The sequence below is a fragment of the Sorex fumeus genome, unplaced genomic scaffold (assembly GCF_029834395.1).
Source record: "Sorex fumeus unplaced genomic scaffold, SorFum_2.1 ptg000098l, whole genome shotgun sequence".
Lineage (NCBI taxonomy): Eukaryota > Metazoa > Chordata > Mammalia > Eulipotyphla > Soricidae > Sorex > Sorex fumeus.
The window spans coordinates 69,165,783-69,189,175 of record NW_026606155.1 but is presented as its reverse complement, the minus strand read 5'-3'; the positions used below and the strand labels follow the sequence as shown (position 1 = coordinate 69,189,175).

General features: G+C 37.4%; 1 pseudogene; it reads left to right on the top strand.

Moving 5' to 3' along the window:
* Positions 1-23,057: 23,057 nt before the first annotated feature.
* Positions 23,058-23,193, top strand: LOC130042284 (uncharacterized; annotated as a pseudogene).
* Positions 23,194-23,393: the final 200 nt, after the last annotated feature.

Below are 23,393 nucleotides of genomic sequence, written 5' to 3'. Positions count from 1 at the left end.
ACGAAATAATATAGAGCACACTAATGCATATTCTGCTATTGTGGGAGCCTTACTAGGTAGAACTCTGAAACGACCAGGACCAGATGAATGGAGTAGTGGTAAAGGCCTCAGTGCTAGACATGGAACCCAAGGCCTCACACATACAAGGAATTTGCTCTACCATGTGAGTTCACATTCCCAGCCCTTAACGACATTCTAAAGTTGTCAGGGAGAACAAAGGTTGATTGAAGAAATTCAACTTTTTTTTCAAATCTCAGCTAGAATTGTGACTAAATCTCAACAATGAAAATGATATGTTATTTAATTAAGTACCATGCTTTTCAACATTGCTACTGGTAGGGTTTCCTGGACACAACATTCCAACATCATGCCCTCCACCACAGTGCCCACTTGCCTCTTCCATCTACCTTCCTACCTCCCCCAATCTGATCCCCATACTCAAGCCACATGGAAAGTTCAGTAAGACAAACAAGTTTTTAGGTTCTGTTGCCTTTAACAAACAATGGCAGATCATGTTTAAACCTAGACAAGAAAAAACTTAGGGATATGCTAATTTTCATGATATGACTGAAGAATTATATGAGGTAACAGGTTTTTTTAAACAATGTTTTCTATATACATATACATAGTTTAGTCACAAGAATAAATCACTGACTTACATGTCTGAAAGCTTAGTGGAAATCATACTGAACCTCATTCTTGTCAACCAATGATTTAGTTTTTCTTTCTATACTCTCTCAGAACGTATCAGAGATAAAAAGCACATCTACTGTTTTGACTGAATTGAAATATCAGTTCATTTTTGCCATTCACAATGATTCAGCAAGTATAAAGAGAAAATCCATCCAAACTTCGAAAACTCCTAGCAGAAATGTGTGTTAAGTATTGAATGGTATGGGGAGTTGATCAAAATAACTGATTGATATCAAATAAATTACTTATTAGAAACTGATTTGTGACTAGTAAATTTAGTTCACATGGTTACATTGCTCATGGATAATTTGTAAGAAAATTTTCTGGATAGCTAACAGAATTAGGTTCCCTTAACCAAGAGAGTTAAGGAGCATTAAAATAAGTAATCAATTACCATTGGGAAGACTAGACATTTTAAAAAGAAGTGCATCAAACAGTTGATGTTTCCAGGCTCAACGCAAATGTTTTTGCTGGGGAAAAATGTCATGAATTGCATAATTTTTGTCAACGAGTCTCATAGCTGGCATTAATCAACATAAAAGAAAGAAGATGTATTAGGGAAAGGGAAGGTGGGATTTGTTCTCCAACTGTCTTATTTTCTAGATTTTCAGGTATACAATAAAGCATTCTCTTCCTGAAAAACACAATTCATGGTTCTTGCGTGATGTTGTCCTGCATATTACTGAAAAGGCCTAGGTTGAAGAACTGTACTTAGCATCTCCTGGCCAGTAAATATAGTCATTTCTATTTTTTTGGTAATGCAAGGTGGCTAAGAAGAAAGAATGCCATCAGGCACTAAAGCAATACACCACCCTTAATCCCCATCCCATTAGTTACATAATGATGTTTATTATGTTACTTTTATGATATTATAAGCTTTATAATTTCCATCTCATCATATGAACACTAGGCAATGCACTATATATACTTATATTGTTTGCATCCTGTTTTCTTGTTAGATAGCAAAAATGTTTCTGTTTGGGTAATAACTGCACTCTAAGGCTTTGGAGGTGATTTTCACCCTTTTCTGTGCCTTAGTTAGAATCTGGAAGATGAAAAGAAAGTTGGATTGAGAAAAAAATGTAACCGGTATGTACAAAGCAAGGGGAGGAGCTTTTTATATTTTAAGTACCAACATAATGCTCTGTTCTTGTGGTTTTACTGTCCAACCTGCTGGCACTATCAAAAACAGAAAATTTCTTCAAAACACCAGTCTCTGTGTGGACTAACTAATTTTTTAAAGAATAAGAAAATATGGTACAGGAGCTGGAGCAATAGCACAACTAAAGAGCATTTGCCTTGCACATGGCCAACCCAGGTTTGATTCCCAGCATCCCATACGGTCCCCTGAGCACCACTAGGGGTAATTTCTGAGTGCAGAGGCAGGAGTAACCCCTGTGCATCACCAGGTGTAACCTCCCTCCAAAAAAAAAAAGAAAAAATGGTACTTCTAGAAGAAAAAAGACAGAAGAGAGAATTAAGTGTTTTACTTTGCAACATATGAGAGAGTGTAGAGGAACTAAGTGAAAATATAATAAATCTACGTAATATGTTTTGCCATTGGAAGAATCTATTCATCTATTGAAAGTAGAAGCTATTAAGTCCTTAAACTCAAAGCGTCATCACTATTTTTCATCAAAAGCAAACATATGTAGAGGACAGAGCAGGATGCTTACACCAACAGTTACACCATTTCTTTCTTGTTAACAATGTTGCTGATGCCATCAGCATCATTGGGAACCTTAAATAACACTGTGGCATTGAACTTGCTTTGGTCTTACAAATGATTGGCATAAAAGGAAAACAAAGGGGAAAATAAAGGCTGCAGACCATAAACTGCCTGTGTTAAGCTACAGAGAGAGGATGATAATGATAGAGCTGTCCCAATATATTGAACACTGGCTGTTTGGAGGTGGAGCAGTTAGGTCATACCCCACAGTGCCAGGGTCCTGGAGTCCACTCTATGCTTTAAGGTTGATGTTCAGGTGACTATGAAATGTCCTGGACATCATGGGGGTGAGGAGCCTGCAACGCAAGAGCATTTACCCCTGAACTATATCTCGAGCCCTGAATATTTGGCTTTTTAAAATAATGCATATCATTTGAAAACACTTTTCCTAGTACTAACTAGTGAGTGCTTCTAGCTTGTATTTGCTATTTAGTAACTCTGTTTATCTTGTAGAAATATGGCATAACTTATTTTGGAGGGAGGAGCTTGGGTTTACTCTAGGCAGTGGTGAGGGTTTACTCCTAATTCTCTGCTAAGGGATCACACCTTTCAGCGCTTGGAGATCATATAGGGTACTAGAGATCAAACCCCATGCAGATTGGCCACATACATAGCAAGAATCCGTCCCCCTGTAATATCTCTTACTACACTGTTTTAAAGCACATATACCTCATGAAGAATATAATATTGTATTGCAGTTTGTAGAGAAGCATTCTGCTCCAAACAAAACACATGCATAGAAGTTTCATGTATTTTTAAACAGCATAACAAATGTTTTATTATTTTGATGGGATGACTCTTTTGAGAGTGAAGTTAACTTTTTATGTTTTTTGCTTATTATTTGTGTTTTGCTTCAAATATTTAATTAAAATTAACATTTCATAGTTTTGTTAACCTAAGTGTGTCGGTGAGGTCCAAAGGCATGGGTTCAAATTTATCAAGCACATCTGATTGCTTGTTTTACCTACTAGGTCTCAGTTTTCCTAACTATGAAATGATCTCAGAAGTCCTTTTAGCTTCATAATTCAAACATCCATAGTACTGAGAAAAATGAAGTAAAAGAGAAATCTTTAACCACCACCAATGTGCCATCCCTACTGTGTGGCTGCTCATATCTAGGGGTGTCATTAACATGGGGGAAAATTTCCAAGCACAGGAAACTAAAGCATCTCTGTTCAGAATTTTTTTCCTCAATTGCAAAATGATCTAACAGTGAGCCTGTTAACTTCCTTGGTACTTCTTCATTAAAATGTAGCAGAGAAGATTTCAGAAACGTACACTAAACATTTTGTGTTAAACTAATATTTAAAGAAAGATGTTCCTATACAGATATCAATTGTATTTGACATGCCCTTTATTTAATTGAAGAGATTAAATGCATGGCTCATGAAAATTAGATTTTGTGGCATATTCAGTAGTGACTAGTGTCAACTAAAATAATCAAGCATTTTTCCAAATGTTCAAAAAATTCAGATCACTAAAATTATTTTATACCCCTAGTAAGAGTGAAAAGTTTCCCCTGAAGGATCAGAATTTTCTGCCAGGTAATTCATAGATGCAACTCAAACAAAATGAGGTAAAATTTTTAAGCCCTTATTTTGTGTAGTAAAACTATCATTGCTAAACATATGAATAGTTTATAATAAATAATACATGGACTTAAAATTTCTGCATAGAAAATGAAGGTGGTAAAGGGGACCTCCAGACAGTGACATGGACACTGATATTCTGATAATGGTTGTGATACAGCAACACCATACTTCTGAAACATGGCCACTGCCAGGATGACTAAATAAGAATAAATAAACAAGTCCCTGGGACCATTCCTTGGTAATTGCAAGCAATGAACAACAGAGTTTGGCAATAGGCTCTCCTATCTCTTCCTGAAGAAAATAAGACATTTCATTCAAGGTCATCTACTACTGAAAAAATAATACTAAGATGTAAGAGGATTGAACTGGTTTATGAGACCTTCCGACTTTAACAATCAAACTAGTTTCACTGAAGAAGTGGAAGACCGAAGTTTGGGCCATCTGGAAGCCTTACGCTTTCCATAGAACTGGTATCCAAGTGTCTGTTACATGAATAAAATCAAATTAATTAGATGCAATTCAATGATGCATAAATCATAAGCAGAGAGAATACCCCAAAAAGTCCGTTTCTAAATGCTCTTTATTCCTCTATTGTGGGGACCAAATTTTGCCCTTGACTGAGCACAAACACCTCATATCTAAATGACTCACAGTCAGATGCTGGCTATAAGTCTATTAGATTACCATCATGTCATCTTTGTTTTTGGCAGTGTTTGAAAGCACCTCTAGCAGCTTTATTTGAATACTGTTTTCATTCCTAAAAGCTTGACTCTGTAAAACAAACACACAAACATTTATAGACATCTTTATATCACTTGAAATTGTTGTGATTAGTGTACACACTTTGAATATTATTACTTAAACAACCTCCAGCTGATGTTTAAAAAGTAACAATTTGAAACAAGGCATTCTCCAAATGTTCTATTAAGGATGCTGTTTATTTATATCAGTGTATAGAAAAGTACAGCTGTACAAAACATAAATCAATGTCAAAAGTAAAAGGCATTAAAATTCATAAGGTTCATTTTCCAACATCCAGAGCAAACTGTAGCTCAGAGTTTGTCACAGACTTAACATCAGCAATAAAATTATATAACTGCTGATGTCACATTCTTTGAGGTACACTCAAAGGCATCTAAATTTTTATGGCTTAGTTTGGCTTATTTTTAAAATGAACATATATTACTCCTAATTTTGTTTCTTATGATACCTAGAAGACCAAAATGTAAAAGCATCAGAGGGAAAATAACTTCAAGTCCACAGAGTTTTAACCAACATGAACAAATTTTATCCAGATGCACCCATTTTGTTATTGATTGGATACCACAGGATTTAGTATTGGTTTAAGTGATAAAAGGGAAACCATTTTTTCAACAGCAGAATGAAGGACTATTGCCAAGTAAGTAAAGAACTAAATTGAAGTCACACAGATACTACTATACATTCAGAGGTACTTTTCAGCATTGGTTTTCATTTTTAATGCTCTTGTACCATTGGCTTCTGTTGATTTAAGAGATTGGTTCCTAGTAAAATATTCACCTACTTTGGCAGTAAATGTGTCACATGACCTAGGAATCTTATTTCCTATTAATATTCCAGTTTCACTGAAGGCAAGGACCACAAAAGTCACCAAGAGCCTGCAATTAATTTGTTTGCTCTTTTTTCCTTAGATAGTGAAATGGTGACAATAAAATCCATTACTACACGTGGCAAAAATGATAACAACTACACTTTAGAAACTGCCTGGAGATCTGTTGCTATGAGTGAATAGGTTGATGTGAAATAATTCACTTTTCTGTTCCAAGAAAATGCATTAACCACCATTGCTTGTATAGACAATGGGTCAAACATGGCACTTAAAGAAATTCATTAACCTTAGAAATACTAGGAGTTTGCAACTATCAATGATCTACATTTGACAGCAGATGAAGTTAAAAGTCCGAATATGAGGAGTTGTGTAACAGGCCCACACCATACATTCTGTGTGAGGCAAAACTGAACTTTGAGAAAACTGTCTTTTCTGAGTTCTTCTTTTAAACACACCTTTACAATATTTCCATCAGACAGTCATAAGTGTGCTAACTTCATGCAAGGGGGAATAGTATTTTGATCTCCAGTCTTTCCCTGAGAAAGGGTAGACTAAAATCCATTACACCTTAATAGCACGGAATTTCTTAAAAGGTATATATAAAACTTTACCCTGGAAATAACTTTATAATAGCTTTTCCCTTGGAGGAGAGAGATACAATATCCTTGTCCATTTCTCCAGGAAATTTCAGTCATTTTATGTGAAATTTTATGCAAACATACATATAAACACATTCGGGAACAACTATATTTATGTGGAAAAAAACCTTAAATTAAATGTGTGAAATCACCACTGCCACACAGAGAACCTGAATTCAAATGCCTTTCTTTCTTAAGAACAGAAGAGAGAAAATTTTGTTCTGGAGAAGAGGGAGGTGATTCATCCACATTATTACATAATCACTCAAAGTTGATTTCGGGGTTTTGTTGTTGTTTTTCCACTAATCATAAACCGTTCTCAGTAACGGCATTTAATATTCTGCATTTACTAATGTAGCAAAAATGCTATCTTCACAGAAATGATGGGGAGAGGCTGCACAAAGGATGATTCCCAGGTCCCGAGGCTTGTCCACTGGCAGCGTCGTGAGATAGATGTGAAGGTAACATCTCCAGTACAACCCGCCTGTATGACCAGCCCCCGATTCATCGAGATGCAGTGCGTGGAATGCAGCCTAGTCTGACTGAGAACAGCGCTCTGAATATAAATGTGCTTAAAATGGCTGACTCTGTACAAGAGTAAATAAGAACCATTCCAGTTTTTCATTTAGTCACAAGATCAGGAGGTCTCCACACCCTGAATAAAGAATTAAGGGAGTTTTCCAGCTGAGAGAGGGGGAGCAGGGTGATGGGGGAAAGGTGACTTTAGCAGCAAGGACCTTGCCTTTTAATGTTCTTTTTTTTAAAAAAAAAAAAAGAGTGAGAGAGAGAGGGAAAGAGCTTGGACTGAACTAATCCTGCACATGAATGCATGCCTTAGGAAATAATTTTTATTAATAGCTGAATATTTTTACTTTCACCCATATGCACCCAAAATATTAGGTTTATGATATTTAGTTGCATGGATATATCACTGTGTCAAAGAAAAGGGGGAAAACCCAGGCTTAATAAAAAATGATTTATTAACGTCTCTACATCCTATAAATTTAATATGCTATGGGCTCCTGCTCTCATTGCAGATTCCTTAGAAGTATATTTTTGAATAGAACTCATAATATTTCTGAATAATGTATTAGTAAATACTAACAAAATGAAACATCTCTGATGCACATAATACACAGACACATGGCTAGGTTGCCTACATGCCATTTAGTCAGATTATTTATTTTGCATCCCTTTTACTCTCAACCAGTTCACTGCTTTCCTCAAGAGAAATAAGTTGAAGCTGGTTTATACTGCTCTGTACTGTTAAGCATTGATGTATTCATTTTTTGAACATAAAATAACACAACAGTGATTTTTTGATCTCTCTTTGTCTAAATCATACTCCCTGTTCTTGGCAATTCTTTTTCTTTTTGGTCAAGATGCAAACAAATTTCATTCATTTTTGTCACAATGATGATAACAACAAAGCATGATTTCTGATTAAATACAATTTTTCTCCTCTATATAATTGCACATAAAATCCAATCCACTTGGAAACTGCAGGGAGTGGAAGAATCACTATAAATGTTAGCCTCAGGGAATTTATGCTTCCTACAAGATTTAAGGTAGAAATATTCAGAGGCCATGTTACTCAAACAAGACCTAACCATTTTTTGTTGTTAGTTTCTTTCCTTTTCCTTTCTGCAGAATATTACCTAAAGGTAGCTCTAAGCACTAAGGGATTGAGGTTTCTATTTAGTCTAAAAGTGAACTAACAGGTTTTTTTTTCATTACCTGTGGCTATCAACTTGGGATTTCAGTTAACTAAGCAGATTTGGACCTGGAATAAAGCTCTTAAGGGACCAAGAGAATATTTTTTTTTAATCTGCAGACTGGGGTAGTTATGCATTTATTAATCTATTACAATGTTTTTCAGAATAGTATTAGATTTACAAAAGTTAGGCAAACAGAATGAAAATTCCTCTAATGCTACCATCCAGTTTCTCAATACTCTCTTAGGTATATGTAATTAAAATTGGATTCTTCTATTTCTCTTATTTCTTATTGTGCCCCTATAATTATTAGAAGTAACAGATTTTCCATATTTGAAATTGGGGAGTGGAAGTACTATAGTACTTCCCTAGTACCAGTATCCAATCTTCTTTGAGAGACAAAGAAAGCCTTTGAGTGGGAAGAAAACCCAAGATGAAAGTTGGACAATCACTTTGGGCCCTCAGGAAGGTCTACCATACAGGTACATCTTGTCATCTCTTCCATAAAACCAGCACCACAACCTTATGCTTGTGCTTGTAACTTCAGAATAATTTCAAAGGTTAAAATGGGGCCTGTGGTAAGAAATCTTTAATGTTGTCAAATATTTATACCTGGTATCTTTGAAGTAAAGGGCTGGGGCTAACTAATTTTTAAATCCCCCCTATCCTTAACATTATATGGGTTAGAAGTAAAAGAAATGTTTAATATAAAAGAAAAAAATTGCCATCAGTGAGTGTCCCTTGTTCTAGATATTACCAAGGAAAAGATTAAATAATAACAATAATATTTAAATAAAAATTAGCTCAGACCATTTTTATTCCAAAATGACTTTAAGAAACAGAAGTTTGAAGCCTCTTTAAAGACTTTCTGAAAAATGTCATGGATTTTATGCAAGAGATATAAATTTGATTTTTTTTCTTGCTTTTATTTCAAACTTACTAAAGACTAGAGATCTGAGTAATAATAGCCTGAGGGTGTTATATGTCTCCCTTGCTATTTCTCTATCTTCCTATTTTGCTAATACACAAATTCTAAGTTTTTTGTTTCTGTCTTCCAAAACCCCAATCATGCATTAAAAACAACCTAATTAACTAAGTTAAAGTTTCCTTGAGGATGTTCATCCATTTTTCTTTTATTTTGCCCTTAGATATGCTTTCAGAATGTGTAATCTGCACTTCCACAATATAGTTAGGGCCAGCAGAAGTACTGTGCGTGATTGGTACTTTATATAATTCCAAAATCCATCTGTTTTTAATATATTCTCTTGATAAAATTTTATCCCTTCTTTCCAGTCAGGCTTTTGCCTGATTTGATAGAGAATCCCTCTGGCTCATGTTGAAATTGAAATGTATGATATCTTATTGTTTGCCTATATACCCAGATGTCCAGGCACTGAGTTTACTTTTATAAATGAAATATTGAAAACAAACACAAGACATTGGGGATGAAGTTACAAGGGACAAAATCAACATTACTACATTAGAAATGGTCAATACAATACTGGAAATGTCTGTATCTCAGGTGGCAGATGTGTGGGTTTTCCTAAACATAACTCCGGTAACATTTCTCTCACTGAATGAACTTTTCACAGGCTCTGACACCAAATCATCAGTGTCATAAACTAGCATAGCAGTGTTGTATAGAAGGAAAAATTTATACTTGAAGGCTGGACCTAGCTTTAATTCAAATTCTACCACTTATAAGCCTCTCCACTTTTGTAAATCCTTTAATCTGTCTAAAATCTAACCTTTCTCACTGAGTATTAATGCTTTCCTCATGGAAACATGATAAAGATAAAACCAAACAACCCAATGAAGAAAGAGACTGAAGATTTTCACAGATACTATGTTTTGCAGTGGTGAAGGGAGGGGGGCCACTGTTGCTATTCTTTTTGGTTTTACAAGACAGTGGAGAGGTATAGTCAATCATGAACAATAATAATACATTGTAATAAGAAGGTAAGAATATATGGGATGGCGAAGTATCTCAGACATCACCAAGTAGTAAGGTTTGTTGAATGAGACAGAGGCATCTAACTGTTGATTTAGAGTATATTAGGGGTGTGGGTGGTGTGGGTGGAGGTCAGAAAGATGGTACAGGGGTTTAGGAACTTGTTTTTTTATGTGACTGACTCCTGTTCAATCCTCAGTTCCACATGGTCGCCTGAGCATCATAGATTGTGACCCAGGAGGTCCAAAGAACCTGGGAGGGTAGTCTGGGTAGTTCTTGGCACTATAGAATCAGAACAGTATTGCATCTTTGGGCCCATCTTTAATCTTCTGGCCAGTTGGCTGAAAACTGTAGAGAGGGCTGCTGTTGCATCTCCTGAAAACTGTTGGGTACTTCCTGCATAAAAAGGGGGAAAAATAAAGATTTAGCGATACTAATGTATACAGAAAGAATCTCACTGCTGCATGGTGCACAATGAGGTCAATGAAATGCATTTCCTTCCCATTCCCCTCTGCTGTCTGAACCCCTTCGAATAGATCCTGCAGTCTGAGGTGCATTCATTGATTTAAAACATTTATTGTTTGTAAGTAAGCCTGGCAAGCTACCTGTGATGTATTCACTATGCAAAAATAAAGGTAACAACAAGTCTCACAATTTGTTGTGAGACATTACAGGTGCCTGCTTAAGCAAATCAATGAACAATGGGAGGACAGTGCTACCATGTTACTGTTTGTAAATGCCAGAAAATCCTAGTTTTTGGGTGTTAATGACAAAAGACATACCCATGAAAAGGATAGGGACTTAGTGAGGGATTGTGTCCTTCCACAGTTTATTGTCAACAGTCAGTTCAACACATCAGACTCGAAACTCCACTGTCATTCATTACAGAATAGGTAAATAAGATTCATTTATTGAGCTTTACATATATATATCATGCTGGAGCGATAGCACAGCGGTAGGGCGTTCGCCTTACAAGCGGCCAACATGGCTGACCCCGAGTTCAATTCCTCCGCCCCTCTCGGAGAGCCCGGCAAGCTACCGAGAGTATTCGATATGCCAGACACAGTAACAACAAAGTCTCCAATGGAGACGTTACTGGGCTTGCTCGAGCAAATCGACATATATATATATATATCTCACGGTCATGGTCCTCCCATTGTTCATCTATTTGCTCGAGTGGGCCCAGTAACATTGTGAGCCTTGTTACTGTGTTTGGCATATAGAATATGTCATGGGGAGCTTTCCAGGCTTTGCCGTGCGGGCGAGATACTCTCGGTAGCTTGCCGGGCTCTCTGAGAGGGGTGGAGGAATCAAACTCGGGGTCAGCCATGTTGGCTGCATGTAAGGCAAACGCCCTACCCGCTGTGCTTTCGCTCCAACCCAAATATCCAAATATATATATGTGTGTGTGTGTGTGTGTGTGTGTGTGTGTGTGTGTGTGTGTGTGTTCTGGGGCTACGCTTAGGACTTAACTCCTGGCTCTGTTTGGAGGCATCATACCTGGTGGGGTTGAAGAGATCATAGCAATGCCTGGGAATGGACCCAGGTCAGTCACATGTCAAGGCAAACACCCTATCCACTGTACTATCTCTTCGGCCTTTTTGAGCTTTGTCTACAGAATGATGAGTCCCCAAAGGGACATGACCCAAATTTAAAAAGTCTTTCCAAATTTAGTTGTGAAAACTTAACATTCATTTAAACTTTACTTTTAAATTATTTATTTTAAAGAAAAAATAAAAGAAGGCTTATAAATGACAATATTGTAGACTTTGTTGCTCTCCTGGCAATCGTTAGTAAAATTCAGCCATGTTTTGGAACCGTATGCCCTCCTGGGAGAGAGTGTTAAAACAAAACCAGCGTAGTAGTTAAAATTTTTTATTAAAGAAAAAAATCAGCTTTTTTCTTTTAAAGTAATACCTTTTCTAATTTTCCAGGCATATTAATTTGCTGCTATTCACTGCAGAAGCTGATTCTTACTTTTTGGAATTAATTGAGCTGAAAACTGGACTCATGACAGCCCATCTCATCAGTGGCCAGCACAGAAGATGTGGACAGACGGCCATTTCAACTTTACTAGCCTGACATCCTGCATAATCAATGCACGTCAGCCACAAAGACTATCTGCCTGTGCTCATGCCCATTTGCAAGTTGGCCAAGTGCCCACTCACAAATTGGGATGCCAGTTCCACTAGGGCACACAAGTGTCAACAAAAAATCACTTCAAATAAGAAGCCTGCTTAGTTTTGCAGGATTCATCATTCTAATAGTGGTGGGGTGTAGGGGGTTGGAAAAGGTATTCATTGTCTAGTGTTCTATTTCTGACAAATGATTATTTATATCCCATCATACCTTCAGCCTCAAGGGACATTTTATTTAATGAATTAATGCAATTTTCTCTATCCTTTAAACTTGACTTTCAATTCTCTACATTTCAAATGAGGCAAAAAGGATACATTATGTGAATCCTGAGAATCACTGGAAATGTCCATTTTCTACATTCCCATTATATGCATCAGAGATAGAAAGAGTAAGCAAAGCATTATCATGTGCATAATGTCTCCAGACATTAATTAGAATGGTGGATGAGTGCATCTAACAAAATGAAAATACATTCCTTAATATTCAATTAATTAGGCAAATACTGCTTAAAACTTCAGACACCCAGTAAGGACTGGTCTCGTGGCCTGGTGTCTCTTCTCTTCCAAAGAGATGAACACTTTCTCACACTAATCAAGCTCACTAAAGTGTATTTCCCATATTATTAATGCCATATTCAAAATTTTCTCAAGATCTGTCACTTGACCACCAAAAAAATTTTTATAATCAATCACATGGAAGTGAAGATTCCTTACATTCTCATTAAGCTCAATTGATGAAATGTTCATCTCCTCCTTAGGCCCCACAGCGTCTAGCATGCCTTTCTCTATTCACAGAGGCAGTTTCATTGGCTTTGCTGAATCTGGACCTCCTGCTCTCCAAATTCACAGTTCTTTATCTCTCAGGCTTCCATCTCCCTATCAGGTCACACCTACATTTATTCCTACAACAAACCGTTCCTCTAAAAGTTTAGATCGATCCATTTTATTCTTTAGAATTTAGTTGCCTTATAACTTGTATTATTCAAGTGTATTAAAGACATAGTGAGCAACTCACTATAATGGAAACTGAGGAGGATAGTAATAGAGATAAAGGAATAATCAGAGAAGGAAGTCTGCAAGGAAGCCTTTTTGATCCCAATATATGTGTCAGAACAATATATTTGTCAGTTCCTTTCAGAACTGTCACCTCTATAATAAACTTCAAATACAGGTGTTACAATCTACAAACACAGTTAAGAGAACTGAGGCTTGAAAGTTAAAAACAATTTTACCAAGACTGAAAGTCAACTCTTTAGTTATTGGTAAACAGTCAAATCTAGACATTCTTTAATTCATCACTCAATTGAATATTATTAGCTTACTACATTACAGGTAATGCAATATCCTGTATCTATAATGAATGAATATTGGGAGCGATGGGCTAAGACCTGCAGTTCCAGGGGATTACTCCTGGATCTGTGCTCAGCTATCATTCCTGGTAATATCAGGGACAGAATAAGTTCAACTGTGTGCCAGGTAAGCACTATAACTCCTGTAATATTTCTCTGTCCCAAATAAATTTAATCCCAACCCACAATGATTCCAGTAAGGAAGGAAAGTTAAAAGATTTTTTAAAAAATGAATTATGCCTTTTTTGTTAAGTCTTTATACTGCATATTCATTTTTTTAATTAAAAAATTTTAAAGAGTAAACAGAAAAGGGATAATTAGAAATATCTAGGGGATAGACTGCATTTGTGATTCTGTATAGGAGGATCAACATTGTCAATTCTGAAAAAATATGAAGAATGAAATAGACAAAAGATAAGGAGATTCTAGACAAAGAAATCACAAGAAAGGCCAAAGATAAGCACAATCAAACAAAGAGTTAAGATGGATAAAAATAAAACTAAAATTAGTTTTTAATCTACAAAAAGAAAATGTTTACCCTACATACAATATTTCTAGAAGTGATAGAAATTGAGAGTAATGTTAAAGTACTATTTTAAGTAAATAATATATGTATATATATTACTGTTAAGAAGAAACAATGAGGTAAATATTATTATCTTCACTTTTGATGTGAAAATGTGATAAAAACAAGTCAACCATCTTAATAATGATTTGAATAGCCATCTAGAATTCAAGCAATACGTCAAACTACAGTACAAAGTTATAATAATGAAAACATTATAATTGGAATTAAAATAGACACACACACAGAGAGAGAAAAGAATGAGATCCATAATAAAATTTTCATAAGTAAAAATAATTTATGACAAAAGAATCAAGAACACAAAATGTAGAACAGGAAATATTTACAATAAATGGTGGTAAGAAAACTAGACAGGAATACCTGAGCCAGAATAAAACTGAAAGTATACAACAAAGTTGTCACAATTGAAACAGTGTGGTATTGAAATAAGGACTGTCACCCAGATCAGTGGAATAGAACTGAGAGTCCTGAGACAGATCTTCAACTATATAGACATATAATATTTGACAAAGATGCAAAAAGTATTAAGTAGTGCAAGGAAAGCCTCTTCAACAAATGGTGCTGGGAAAACTGGCAGGTCACACGTAAAAAAAAATTAATTCAGACCCCATTTCTCACATAATGCACAAAATTCAAGTCAATTCAAAGTCCATTTAAGACATGATATCAGACCTAAATCCATAAATTACATTGGGTAAAATACAGGCAGAAACCTTTATGACATTGAACTAAAGGCATATTCTTTCTGGCCCTTAGAACAGCAATTCTTAAAATTTAAATATGGAATCATTATTGCCTCTGGAATATTCTTCCAGTTCCCCTAAGTCCAATTAACATTTACTAAGCATTTTCAAAGAAACCATGTCAATTACCATGAATAAGATAGAATACAAATATGTATGTAAGGTAAAGAAAATAAATAAGTTATTTTATGACACTAATATATTGCAATATACAAACTTCAGCAATTCATTTACTTTTAAAACAAAATTAAATCACCATGAGATAGAGTTACAAAACTTTCATGTTTGAGTTTCAATCATACAATGATTGAACACCGGTGCACATTTTCTACCACCCAGTGTGTAACCAGTATACCACCCCCCACCCCACATCCCAACCCTCCCCCTGCATCCATGGCTGACAATTTTCCCCCATTCTCTCTTCTTTGGGGCATTATGGCTTGAAATACGGATACTGAGAGGCTATGACGTTTGGTTCTTTATCTGCTTTCAGCACACATCTCCCATCCGAAACTACCCCTCCAACCGTCATTGACTTAGTGATCACTTCTCTATTCTAGCCGCCTTCTCCCCCAGCTCATGAGTCAGGCTGCCAACCATACAGCAATATTCCTGGCCCTGTCTCTACTGTAACTAGGTGTCAATTTCATGTTATTTTATATTGCACAAATGAGTGCAGTTCTTCTATGTCTGTCGCTCTCTTTCTGACTCATTTTACTTAACATAATATTCTCCATGTTCATTCATTTATAAGCAAATTTTATGACTTCATCTTTCTTAACTGCTACATGGCATTCCATTGTGTAGATATACCAAAGTTCCTTTAATTTTATTTTACTTTTTTTAATGTTTTGCTTTTTTGGATCACACCCGGTTATGCACATGGGTTACTCTTGGCTCATGCACTCAGGAATTACTCCCAGCAGTGGTCGGAGGACCATATGGAATGCTGGGAATCGAACCTGGGTTGGCTGCGTGCAAGGCAAGCGCTCTACCTGCTGTGCTACTGCCCCAGCCCTCAAAGTTTTTTTAACCAGATGTCTGTTCTTGGGCACTCGGGTTGTTTCCAGATTCCGGCTATTGTGAGCAGTGCTGCAGTGAACATACAAGTACAAACATCATTTCTACTGTGCTTTCTTGCATCCTCAGGATATATTCCCAGAAGTGGTAAGCAATTCATCTACTTACATAATTTAAGTGAAAATAAACTGACTAATACTAGAGAGGTAACACATGGGTTAAGGTACTGCCATGCACAAAGTCTACTTTGGTTTGATCCTACCACCTTATATGGTTCCCTGAGCACTGCCAGGAATCATTCCTGAGCAGAGCCAGGAGTAAGCACTGAGTCCCGCAGCCAAGTATGACCCCAAAGACCCTCAAAAAGAAGATTGTTTAAATTATAGAATCTTAAATATACATGTCAAGTAAATAACTGTGAAAATTATTTGCAGCAAACAGGGTTTTTGTAGTTTTAAATTTTACTTTTAATCAGAAAAAAATGCCCTAAAATCGTTATTATTTCCCTCTTTTCCTTATAAGAGGTGTCTCAGTAATAGATTTTTCTGAGAAAAAATATGACAAGCTTCTTTGTCTCTTCAAGGTAACGATAATATTTTTAACGCTGAGTGCTATGAAGAGAACATTTGAAAACAAATATTACAAAATGTTGTCATTATATAAAAAAAAACCCTCAGGCAGTCTGGCATCAGAACCCTGTTCTAAACTACAATTGGAGTTCATTAGCTTTTACTGCTAGAAAACATTCTATTCTATGGATATATTTATCTATTCTCTTGTTGATAGTAGGCATTTTGAATGCTTCCAGCTTTGTTATTATTATAAATAATGCCATTGTGGAGTTTTGTATACCTGCATGGTATTATATATGAGAGTTTCTTTAGGTTAAGTACTTCAGAACTGTATTGCTGATGTAGAGTAAGCACCAAAAATATTATGCACTAACCCTTTCTAGTCCCAGGATAAAGAGACAAAACACATTCTCCCTTTACTCCTCCTTCTTTGCCTAACTACTTTTAATGTTGTGGATTTTAACATAGTTTAAGATAATTCATTAGCTACTATTTCATGTTTTTCAAAAATTTTGGATTATTAAATTTTGGGGTGTCGGTTGTTAGTCTTCAGGTGAATTCCAAAGAATAGGCAGGGTGGAAGGATCCAGGGGACCACCCTGGAGATATTTAGTCCTCTGGGATAGATGGTTCAATAAGCAAGCTATCAGCCACATTGAGCAAACTCAAAAATCAGCATATGTCTACAAAAGAATACAGAATGAGAAAGCATGGCATTTGACCAGGACTCCAGATCAAGGCACTCATTTTGCTTATGATAACTATTGACTTCTAGGGCAAAAAATAAGTGTAAAGACTCTTATCATTATAGAAGCAGGAATGTACCTGAGTCCAAGGGAAGGTGCAAACCCCCTTGGGCATTTTAATATAAAACCATCCCTACTTGTTGTCCAACAATCCTTTTACCCTTTTACCCTTCTAGTTGTAGACTAAAAGGTTTATTTCCCCAAAATTAATATATTGAACCAGGGTTGAAGTGATAGCACAGAAGGTAGGGCATTTGCCTTGCATGAGGCCAACCTGGGTTAGATTCCCAGCATCCCACATGGTTCCCTGAGCACTGCCAGGAGTTATTCCTGAGTACATGCGAAAGGAGTAACCCCTGTGCATCGCAGGGTGTGACCCAAAAAGATAGATAGATAGATAGATAGATAGATAGATAGATAGATAGACTTCCCCAATATTATTAGAGGCCTTCAGGAGATAATCAAGTGATGAGGGTTGAGTCCTCATGAATGGAATTAGTGCCCTTATAAGACAAGATACTGGAGAATGGTCTGCTCACATTACCACAAAGGGAGATGGTGCTAGGCCGAAGAGATATCACAGTGGGTAGGAATAATTCCTGAGTACCATACCAAAAGTAACCCCTGAGTAACAAAAGGTTTGGTAAAAAAATAAATAAATAAAATCATCACCAGAAGAGCATTCTCACCAAAAGCCCAACCATACTGAAACTTTGTCTTCAGATTTCCAGACTCCAAAACTGTGAGAGAGGAAAAAAATTAAAAGTGCAACACCACAACAACAAATTTTTATTGTTTATAAGCTACCCCATCCACCATTCCTTATTCTAGCATGGTGAATAAGACCCTTCTTCCTCTTCCTCCTAGCCTCCCAGTGTCCCTGCTTCAACCTGCTGCTGCACTACGCGCTCAACATTGAATTTCCATTTAATGCTACTGACCCTTGAATGCAGGTCAAGAAATCTATTAGTCCTGCCTTCTCACACTTTTTAACAATAAATGGAATTTTCAGGGGCACAAAACTCTTGCCACTATCACCTACCTCTACTACCACACTTCTGAAATGATATTTCAGAAGGAGCCCCATCACATTCGAGGAGAAGGTAAGGGGAGGGGAGGCAGACAAAGAGAGGAAGGAAGCTCATCTCCATGGGGATGTGATCAAGCAAGCACAGCACCACATCCTGACAATTTTAAAATTTAAAAATATCAGGAACACCAATTCTTATGTTTTGGTTTTCAAGACACATCCTGGGTTGCTCAGGACTTACTCATGTCTCTGCTCCCAGGACTCATCCCTGGCGGGCTCAGAGGACCATATAGGGTGCTGAGAATTAAATCCAGGTCAGCTTTATACAAGGCCAGCACCCAACTCTCTATACTCTCTCTCCATTCCCTTAAACATGTTCTTTACCTGCAGGTGATGCTCAGGAAGCTCTGGGACTCTCATTCAGCTGGCAGTTCCATGCAAAGGCATAAGGATACAGTGGTGCTCAGCTCTGGAGTAGGGGATTACCCAGGACTGAACAGTAGTCATCAGGGGCAACAAGGTTCATATCTCATGATGCCCCCACAACTATGTGGTACTGAGCTCAAAGTAGGTTCCTCCAGGGTTGGAGCAATAGTATGGCAGGTAGGACATTTACCTCACATGCAGTTGAGTTGGGTTATGATCCCCAGAATCCCATATGATCCCCCTATGTGTGTATAGAACAGAATAGCCAAGAGTGATTCCCAAGTGCAGAGACAGGAGTAACCCCTGAGCATCGCCAGCTGTGACCCCCCAAAAGAATCCCAAAGCAATATCCCACTCCACAGCCTCCACATTCTTTCTATACTACAGGTGTGTCCCTTAGATTCTTATTTATTTCTCCCTTTTATGTCTGATAGCACAGCGGTAGGGCGTTCGCCTTACAAGCGGCCAACATGGCCGACCCAAGTTCGATTCCTCCGCCCCTCTCGGAGAGCCCGGCAAGTTACCGAGAGTATTTGATATGCCAGACACAGTAACAACAAAGTCTCCAATGCAGACATTACTTGGCCCGCTCGAGCAAATCGACGATCAACGGGAGGGCCTTTACCTTTACCTTTACCTTTACCTTACCTTTTATGTCTATAGGCAATGTAGTGAAAACTAGAAAAACCTGGGAGAGTCACTTTATATTATTGATGTTCAAAGCTGGTCTTGACCCAGAGTAGAGAAAATCCATACTCACAGATACCCAGTGAATAATACACCAATTTCATTTTTTCTCAACTTGCTTTTATCACATCCCTCATTTCCCCCAACTGTATGGGGCAGTTTTAATCATAATAATCTAGTGTACCTTCTTGTCATGTCAAAGACTATTTAGAGCCAAATATAGACACCAGATAAAACCTTAGGTTGACATAAAAAGAAAAAGGAAGCAAAAATGTACATGGTCAGAAAGAGAACATAGACATCTGAAAGCTTGTCCCTATCACAAACAACCTCTAGCAATAAGTTGCAAAAGCAAGCTTGACATTTTCAGTTCAAAATGAGCACTTAGGGGATGGAATGATAGCACAGCAGGTAAGGCATTTGCCTTGCACGTGGCCTACCTGGGTTCGATTCCCAGCACCCCATATGGTCCCCTGAGCACCGCCAAGAATAATTCCTAAGTGCAGAACCAGGAGTAACCCCTGTGCATCGCCAGATGTGACCCAAAAAACAAAACAAAACAAAAAGAGCACTTAGCAAGACCCCAACACCCCTTGCTCCCATGGATGCACTCTACACAGGCAACCACTCGCCTTCCTCCTACAGAAACCCAAGACACCTGGCAAGCAAGAGAAATAACAAATTAACCAAGAAATCACACCTGAAAATCTGAAAGAGACTAAAACACAATGTAGCCCTTAATTTCACTCCTATGGCATTTGTAGGGACCCCTTGAGGGGGATTGCTCACTCTGACATTTAAGATCTTAAAGCTCAACAACAATAATTCCAAACACCTAACTTGAAAAGTCTTGCTTATGACCCGAGATTGATGCCCAGCACTCCAATATGGTCCCCCCTCCCTGTTCCTGCCCAGCGCCCTGCCAGGAATGATCCCTGAGCATAGTGATAGGAGTAATTCTTGAACATCACCAAGTGTGGCTCAACACCTGTTTTCTCCTCCACTCACCCCCAAAACAAACAACAACAACAAAGCAAAACAAAAACAGGACAGGTTCTTGTCCATGTAACAAATAGACAAATCTTCTTAGCAGCTCTCCTAAACTCACCTGGCTGCAGTTTAGCGTTCAGCTAAGGGGAAAGTGCCCAGCATGGTCTCATAGCAGCTTTCTGGGGTCAGGCACCCAGTTGACTGTCATCCAATCTAATATTCCAGGAGCCAGTGGTGGCCGGCTTGATCTTAGACCTCTTACCTCAATGCATGCTGCATGCTAGCATGTGTGTGTGTGTGTGTGTGTGTGTATGTGTGTGTGTGTGTGTGTGTGTGTGTGTGTGTGTGTGCCTGCATGCATGGGAAAGCTCTGGATCCCACGTATTTGTGTAACTGTGCTGAGGGTCATTCCAGGCCTAGTGACTGCACCTGGTGCTACTGAAAACCCAATGAACAAAGGAAAAAAACAAAACAAAACAGGGTTGGGTCAAAGTAGAAAATACAGCTGCAAGAATATACAGAGTGGAAGAGGGAAAACCTGAAAACAACAGGCAGACACTCTGTAATTATGACTTGCTAGTGCATTGGCAAGGATGGACAAACCCCTAAGAAAATACCTGAGACCATGTAAAACAACAGTTTTTGTAAAGTGAATGACACTGGACTGAAGATAAAAGTCTGAGAGGGTGAAAATATTTGCACTACATATCTTGGATTAAGGGTTATGATCCAAGATGGAGAAAGCACTCACAAAACTCAACAACATAAAAACAAACAATATAATCGAATTAAAAAAAAGAAAAACAAAAACAATACCATCAAAAATGGGAACAGGACGTGATGGGACACTGCCCCAAACACAGGATACAGAAGTCATTAGGCAGATGGAAAAGTTCCTATGATCACTTATTATCAAGGAAATGCAAATAACAACAATGATGAGATACCATCTTTCACCTGTTTGAAAATGGCCAACGGTTTAAAAGACCAGATGAGATAGTATCCATGTGCATATAGAAGAAAACAAAAGCCTTATTCACCTCAAGTTGTCTTAAGGAATGGACAATCACACTTATATGTGGCATATAAAAAATAAATCAAAGACACCAACATATTACCTAAAGTCAACAAACCCTTGGATTTTGACTACAGAACTGAAGTTGCCAATGGTGGAGAGGGAAGGAGAGGAAAAATCAGACTAAAAGTAACACCAGGAGATGCTCGAGGGTCTTGGACACTCAGGTAAAGAACAGCAATTTTATACAGCGTAAGCATGAACACAGACACAATTGTGACCATATTCTTTCAGATACAATAAAAATAAAAAATCAAAAATATTTAAAGGAACAAATCAGTGGTGATAACCCCATCTCTAATAGAACTGTTGAAGGGAAGAGATTTGCCTCAAAATCTAAGGGTTCTTTAAACAGGTATACAATAAAACTGACAAATGCAAGATACAATCCCATAGACAAAATGAAGAAGAGAGTGACAGATACATATAAGTTCAGTATGCTGGTCTACGCAAGTGTGAGATATTCACTACTATTGAATGAAGATAAGTTTTAGATCATAAAAGCTAGTAACAAGCAAACAAAGCTGTTGCAGTCAGTGTATCAAGAATAACCAAAAAAAGTGTTCTCAGTGTTCTGAGTCACAGGATGCTGGGAAGTGGCCCTGGAGAGAAAATTGGCAGAAGATAAAATTATACAAACACTTCATTTCCAGAGTAATGGACATTTCTTTTATACATGCAAGTTCAGTTTCAGGAAACATATTCCATTTTTTCATGAAGAAATATTATAACCACTACTTGTTTTCAGATGAGCTATCTGTGGAATTAGTTTCTTACTTTTAGGAAACTTTCATAGGCATCCTGCTTCCTCATCTTAATTTGTGATCTTTCCTAAGGCTATGTACATATAATATAATTCACTTGCATTCTCTAGGACAATAAAGAAGATATTATTTCACTGTATAATTTTTCATTCACAGAGTTCATGGGCCAGCCATTTCTGATTGCTGGCAAATTCATTATATGATGTTTTATATCATCTGAATGAGCTTCACTTTCCTTTAAATTCTCAAAATAAGAAAAAAAGTAAATAACAGCAAGCAAGGCCAAATCAAATAATAATCTCTTTTGTTTCAAATATTTTTCAGGTGTGTATTGATTGGAAACTAACTCAGCAATTTAATTAGAAATACAAGCTTTTCTCATTCCCTTAGGTTCAGATCAAATTTACCATTTTTTTCCCCTAGAATTTCTTATGTTGATGCTATAGCCATTATAGCAGGTCTGGACTCCCAGGTATTCTCTACTTTGTTCTGGAGTAATTATGATCTAAAGATCAGCGATAATAGCCAGCTACTGTGAACTATATTGATAAGCCCCCAGAGGTCTCTAAAAAGAAGATAGATAAGAATGTTCAAGGGAATAAATCTGAAACCCAAACATATACCAGGAACACAACCACCAATTTCCATGGTTTTCTTATTTTCTTTCTAGGAAACCAACTTGGGAAATGCAGAATAGGACACTTAGGGCAATTCTTTTGATTTCTTTGAAAGCACAATTTCAATTTACTTAAGAACTCAACATCAACAACAAAAATATTTGGAACGCTGTCACACTGTCCTCCCATTGTTCATTGATTTGTTCGAGCGGGCCCAATAACGTCTCCATTTTTTTGATATTTGCTCTTACAGTGTTTGGCATAGTGAATACATCAGAGGTAACTTGCCAGGCTTTGCCGTTGGGGCAAGATACTTTCGGTAGCTTGCTGGACTCTCTGAGAGGGGCGGAAGAATCAAACCTGACTTGGCTGGGCTGGCTGTGCGCGCAAGGCAAACGCCCTACCACTGTGCTGCCTGGCAGGGGAGATACCATGATCAGGAAGGTGGTTTTCCCAGGGAGAGGCTTATCCATTTCACTACGGATGTGCTGACCCCTGCGATTTCCCCAAATGTGGGAAACTTGGCTGCATAATTTGTGGTAACAAAAATATAAGAGAAATAAATTGATGCATCAGTCTAATTTCAAAGTAAAACAAAAAACCATTGTGTTTCTATTAGGAGGTAACTCTTCCCAAAGTAGTACATGCTATGTTTATGTTCAGAGACAAAAATATTCTCTTCACGGTGGCCCATATATTCAGAAATATTAGAACATTGGCCATATTTTTTTCTGGTGAGACAAG